This window comes from Dipodomys merriami, unplaced genomic scaffold (assembly GCF_024711535.1).
Source record: "Dipodomys merriami isolate MVZ:Mamm:240054 unplaced genomic scaffold, mDipMer1.0.p SCAF_3, whole genome shotgun sequence".
NCBI classification, from domain to species: domain Eukaryota; kingdom Metazoa; phylum Chordata; class Mammalia; order Rodentia; family Heteromyidae; genus Dipodomys; species Dipodomys merriami.
The window spans coordinates 3,989,661-3,995,846 of record NW_027204492.1 but is presented as its reverse complement, the minus strand read 5'-3'; the positions used below and the strand labels follow the sequence as shown (position 1 = coordinate 3,995,846).

Genomic DNA, 6,186 nt, shown 5'->3' with positions numbered 1-6,186 from the left:
AGTGCTGTGGCTCAAGTGGTAGAGTGCTAGCCTTGAGCTGAAGAGCTGAGGGACAGTGCCCAGACCCAGAGTTCAGGCCCCACAACCGGACTCCCCCCCAAAAAAAAGAATAGAGTAGATAATTAAATTATTTCATACTCATAAAGAAAGCATAATATTGAGTCAAAGAAACTGTTTCTTGATCTGTATTCTGGTTACACAGATGTGCTCACCTTGTGCAATTCATCAAGTTTGACTGCATGATGTGACACTGTTCTCTATGTAGCACTTCAACAGAACAATTTCCAAAAGCATGGAGAATATATATATATATATATATATATATATGCTTGTTTCAGCAGCGCATATACTAAAACAGGAATGATACAGAGAAGATTAGCACTGCCCCTGTGCAAATTCATTAATTGTTCCATATTTTTAAATGTATATGTATACATACATACATACACATATATATATATAACTTGAATTTTTGGAAACTTTAGTTCTGCTGTCAACTTTGGAAAAAGTATCCCAGTTTACCTTGCTGAGTTGGCATTGTACAGAAATGAATAGCCATCTTAGTCTAGAAATGTTCATTTTTTCCATTTGTACAGGGGTTAACACATTGTATTAAATATATAAGGTCTTACCTACATGGGTTTGGTTACAGAAATGAATAAAGTGTTCTCTAAATAATGACAACAAGAACATATACACACATGCACACACATTGCGTGCACACACACATCAAGAACTTAGCAAAGGCAGTTTCTGAAGTTGTCTTTAAAGGGCTAATGTTCAATGTCATGTCCCTTGCCTTGCCTTTCCTCACCAGCCCTTTTTAAAATTAGCCACCTGAGCAGTGGCCAGGCCAGGCCAACTCCAGTATTTGAGATGTCTAGGATCCCTGCTTTGGAATCTCAATTTCTGGGTGTAGATTGTGAGGAACAGTTGAACCAAAACAGAGGTTTCACATCACCTGCCATGGCCTATTGATGGGCAATATGGAGGCAGCTCTGATTTTCTCACTTCTGAGTGGGTGGAAGATTGCGAGGGGTGACAATTCTCCTCAATGAGTCAGTCAAAATACAAGCCAGGGCTCTTGGTACTGACCAAAATAAAAAGCCTATTTCCCTGCCTGTTGGAAAGGTTCAGTGGGTATGCTCTTTGATAAATGGTCACAGTAATGAAATTCACACTCTTTAATCACAAGGGCTATAACTTAATTAAAAACACATCGAGGATTGATTTGGTTTAGAGAGCTCTCTCGATTCCTGGGCTTTATTAAATTCAGTGTTTCTCTGCCCAGCCTCGTCCAACATGGTTAAGTACGGAAGTCAATGGCTGAGGAGCTGTCCTGTCCTGACGTCCAGATTTGGGCCTTGGAGAGACCAAGCGAAACCAAATTGGGGATCAGGGATCCCAGAAAAGCGACTGAGGCCTTGTAGCCCCTGGCTACCTTTGCTTACATTGTCACCTGGCTGAATGTGAGAAGTAGGTACCCTCAGTCCTGGGGTCACATGTAAGGCTTCCCTGCAGCCATCTGAGACAGATCCCTCAGGAGATCTGCTCTTGGGGAAGTTTGGAGCCAGAACAGTCCTAGTAAGCCCACAAGCATTCAAGTGCAGTGCAACGGCCATAGTAGGAGCTCAGAGGGTACTAAGTCATGAGAAAGCAATGCAGTCATCCCAAATCAGTCCATTGAAAGTTCACAGGCATCATGTGGTGCAGAAACTGTTGCTGGCCCCATTTTATACATGGGAAAACTAAAGGAAGGAGTGGGTTAAAGGATTTGCTAAGAGGATTGTGAGAATAAAGGCCTGGACAGACAGCATCGACACTCCATCCCTCAGTCTGTACCTGCACAAGTAGAAATGGACATAGACACATGGAGAGACCTCCCCCCAACTTCACTCTCACATACACAAATATACTTCTGTGCAACTACACCCAGTTATAGCCACACACCTACAACTCAGCTGCAGCCCCATTTTGGTATACGTACAATACACACACCTGCATAAACACCTACCCCCACACATACTCACATGCAGATACACATGTACGCACACATACTTGCATGAGGGCACATCCAAATACACAACTGCATTCCAACACACATCTCCACTCATAAACCCTTGTACAACTACACAAGCCTATGGACACACATGTGCATGCAGGTAATACATTTGGAGACAGGAAAACACCCACAAGTCCATACATATACACATTCCCTCACCTCCCTCTCCACATCTACAGATTTCTACATATACCCAGCCACAGATGTGCAAGTGCACACCCATACACTTCCACACTTACCACACACACAAACAACCACACCTGTACAGAAGCACTTGCATGTGTACATACATCCACACATATGCACTTCTCACACACACCTAGCTGAGAATCCATGCAAATAGGGCTAACACAGACACACATCCATGTATCTATCCACATTCATACATGGATCCACACATGCTCCATGGCAGCAAGAGCACTTGAAGTTAGGCATGGGGGTACATTTCTGATTCTCTAGCTCTGGGGCCTGGGAGCTGTGTCCTGATATCCTGTCTCTGGCCCTTTTAGAAGAGTTAGAAGACATGTGCTAAGAATGGGTATTTTCAGGCCAGTGGGCTAAGAGCTCCAACAGATGGAGAGGAGCCCAACACAGGTGGTGTGTGTATGTATGTGTCTGTGTCTGTATGTGTGTCTGTGTGTCTGTGTGTGTGCATTCCTCTATGTACGGATCTATGTGGCCATGTGTATGTGAATGGGGGTCCTTGTCAGTACATCCATTTCCATGTACAAAACTGTGTAGAAGACTCAGAACTCATTCATTTATTGATTCTGTAATTCCATAAGAATCAGTAAGCACTTACTATAGACCAGGCTTCCGACTGGGTGAAAAATCTTTTCTCTGAGAAAAAGAAAAAAATGAATTGAAGCTGGGAAACTAGAAGGGTAAGAATTATCAAGTTTTGCTACCAGGCTCAACCCATGGGTGCTTAAAAAGTACAGTGGGATATGGTGTGGAAGGGTACCATACCACCTACAACGTCCCCGGCAGGGAACAATCTAGCACGATTGGACAACAAAAACTAAAACACTTTCAGAAGAAAATAAGACAAAAACTATGTGACCTTGGATTAGGCAAGTAGTAGTTGCTTCAATTCCAAAATCAAAACTTGGAAAGAAAAATTCACAAATTGAACATCAAAATGAAAAGTTCTATCCTTTAAAAGACATTGTTAAGAGAAGCAAAGATAAGCCACCAACTAGGAGAAAATACTTGCAAGTCATATAGCTAATAAGGGATTTGTATCTAAAAGAAATAACCCACATATATTCTTTTATCTTCTTCTATGCTTTTGTTCAGATTGAATTTTTTTGTCCTTGTCCTGGGGCTTGAACTCAGGACTTGGGTGCTGTCCCTGAGCTTTTTTGCTCAAAGCTAGTGCTCTTCCACTTGAGTCACAGATCTACTTCTGGCTTTTTGGTAATTAATTGGAGCTAAGCGTCTTACAGACTTTCCTGCCTGGGCTGGGTTTGAACCATGATCCTCAGATGTCAGCCTCCTGAATAGCTAGGATTACAGGTGTGAACCACCTCCATCAAGCAGATTGAATGTTTTTCTTTTTTAAAAAAATAATTTCATTCTCCCTTTTTCCCTCACTCTGGTGAAAAGGTAGTTATATTTATATGTTTTCACTAATGTTTACCTATTGCAGAGATTCTCACATATTTTGGCCTTGGATCCCCTTTACATTCCCACTAGCACTGTATTCTTCTTTTGGTATTTAGTATGGCAGAAATTAACACTGAGATAATTTAAAATATTTACTAATTATGAAAAGTTAAACGGATGGAAAAATCTACCCACTTGTGATGATCAATTTGATGCAGTAATCTGACTGGGCCATGCGCTACCCAGATAGTTGCTCAGCCATTATGGAATATTCCTGTGAGGGTATTTGGGATGGATTAACAGTTATATCAGCAGACTGGAGTAAAGCAGATTGCTTTCTCCAATGAGGATTGTCCTCATCCAATCAATCAAAGATCTGAATAGAACACAAATGCTGAATAAGAGAGAACTGCTTCATGAAGCTTTTCAAATTGAAACTTTGTGTTTTTCCCGCCTTTACACTAAATGGAAAGCACTGGCTGGTCATGGGTCCTGAGCTTGCTATCTGAAGCTGGAACCACAGAATTGTTTGTTTTTCTTTCATTGTTGTTGTTATTGTTGTTTGGACTTTGATCTTTGGACTCTGGCTTGAACTATGCCAATAAGAACTGAAAACGAGAGAAAAATAAATGAAACAAAATTGGATTTTTTTCCCTGCAGAATCCTGATTAAGGTGCCATTACATATCAACACAAACAGCATCTGTTTTTATAAGAAATATATTCTTGCAAAGAAAAATACAGCATGAAAAGACTTACTTTGTTTTACATTTTTGCAAAACTTCGTTGTCTGGCTTCCTAGAAGGTGGTAGAGGATTTTCATCCCTGCCACTGTGTTCAGTCTGTGGCGATGTCACACTTATGTAACCTCTAGAAAACTCCACAGAACACTCTGAGAGACAGAGAATGCAAAGGCAACTAACATCTAGAGCTATTATAAAAAAAATAGTTTTCATCACTTAGACCTCTTAAAAGGGCAAGCTACACTTAAGAATTGCTGTCCTAGAGAATATAACATTTATCGTTCGGTGTAATGTCAATTTGTACTTTTATCCTCTTCTCAGGCAATAAAAGGATCTTAAATGCTTCCATTCTACTGTCTTCTTTCCAGCTTGCATACTGTTGTGTATGTGTGTGTGTGTGTGTGTGTGTGTGTGTGTGTGTGTGTGCATATGCTTTAGTATTATCCTTAAAGACTCATGTGATGCCATTCTCAATGTTTTATAGTCAATGTTCATATTGACTTGTTCATAAATGTATCCCCTTTATCTTGTTTTTTTTTTCCCAGATGTTTCCATTGACAGAAATCATCCAAAGTAGGCAGACCACCATGATCAGAAACAAAAATCAGTAAGTCTTTTCCTGTGTTATCATTTTGACTAGAATACTGTTTCTCCATTTATGATTGATGAAAGTCACATCGTTTTTATTTATTTCACATTTAGAGAGATTTCTTGAGCCTCTATTGTGCCCTGAGCAGTGTTCTAGAGCATTGCTGGCTCATAGAACTTTATTCCGTTAAGGACGTGCCTTCTATCTGCACACTGTCTAGTATGGTATCCACCATGTGACTCATGAGTACTTGGAATATGACTCAGTGCAGCTAAGGAGATAATTTTTTTACTTGATTTCATTCTAATTAATTTGTCTAGTTATTTTCACATGACTAGTAGCTACTGGATTAGGCATTGCATTTTTAAATCTTGGACTGTGAGAATGAATAATACCTGAAAAATTCCCTCTTACTATGGAAAGGTGACAATAAATAACTATGAATCTAACAGTACTTAGTTAACCCTGGCCCATACAATATCAGTGCTCAGTGGGTTGAAAAGGTATAGATGCCCAGGTTTCATGGGGAGTGGAATGGTAAGTAGAGCAGAAGAGAGAACAGCGGTTTCCAAGTTAAACAATTTGGGTAGATTCCAGCCTCTGGCCACTGACTAGCTCTGTGACTTTCAGCCATCAGTAATCCCATTCAAGTAAAAGTTAATGATAACTACCTTGTAAAGTGGGGGTGAGACTGAAAAACCATGAGTGAATGAAATACAGTGTGAGACCCTTCAGTATGGCACACATACCATTTTCCTTCCATCCCCCAAACCCATGTTGTCATTTGTGGCCTCAGCTCCATCTCCTTCTTCATCCTTCAGGCCCTAAACCTTCAGGACATTAAAGTAACCCAGGGAACTCCCGTTAGTGGCTTCAAAGGCACAGGCTTAAGTCACAGAGGAGATGGGGTCACATCTTGACAAAGGGGGTACATAGAAACAACAATGAGAGGAATGTAGAGGGGTTTTTTTCCTTCCTGCTTGAACTCTTGCCTGAGTGTATGAAGGGACTGGGCATTTGCCCCTTGACCTAGTCCCTAATTCTCTGTGTAGCAGTACAGAGTGAGCCAGGCCAGAGCCAAGAGAGAGGCCTGTCTCCTCCTGCCGGCCACTATGGAAAGGGAGAAGTAGGCAGGAGGTCGATTTCTTTTTTGTGGGGAGGGGGGGTCATTCATGGGGCTTAAAC

The 6,186-nt window shown here is 41.0% G+C and overlaps 1 pseudogene; it reads left to right on the top strand.

The window, feature by feature from the left end:
- The first annotated feature begins 327 nt into the window (after nt 1-327).
- On the top strand, nt 328-419 carry LOC138840534 (U6 spliceosomal RNA; annotated as a pseudogene).
- The last annotated feature ends 5,767 nt before the right edge of the window (nt 420-6,186 follow it).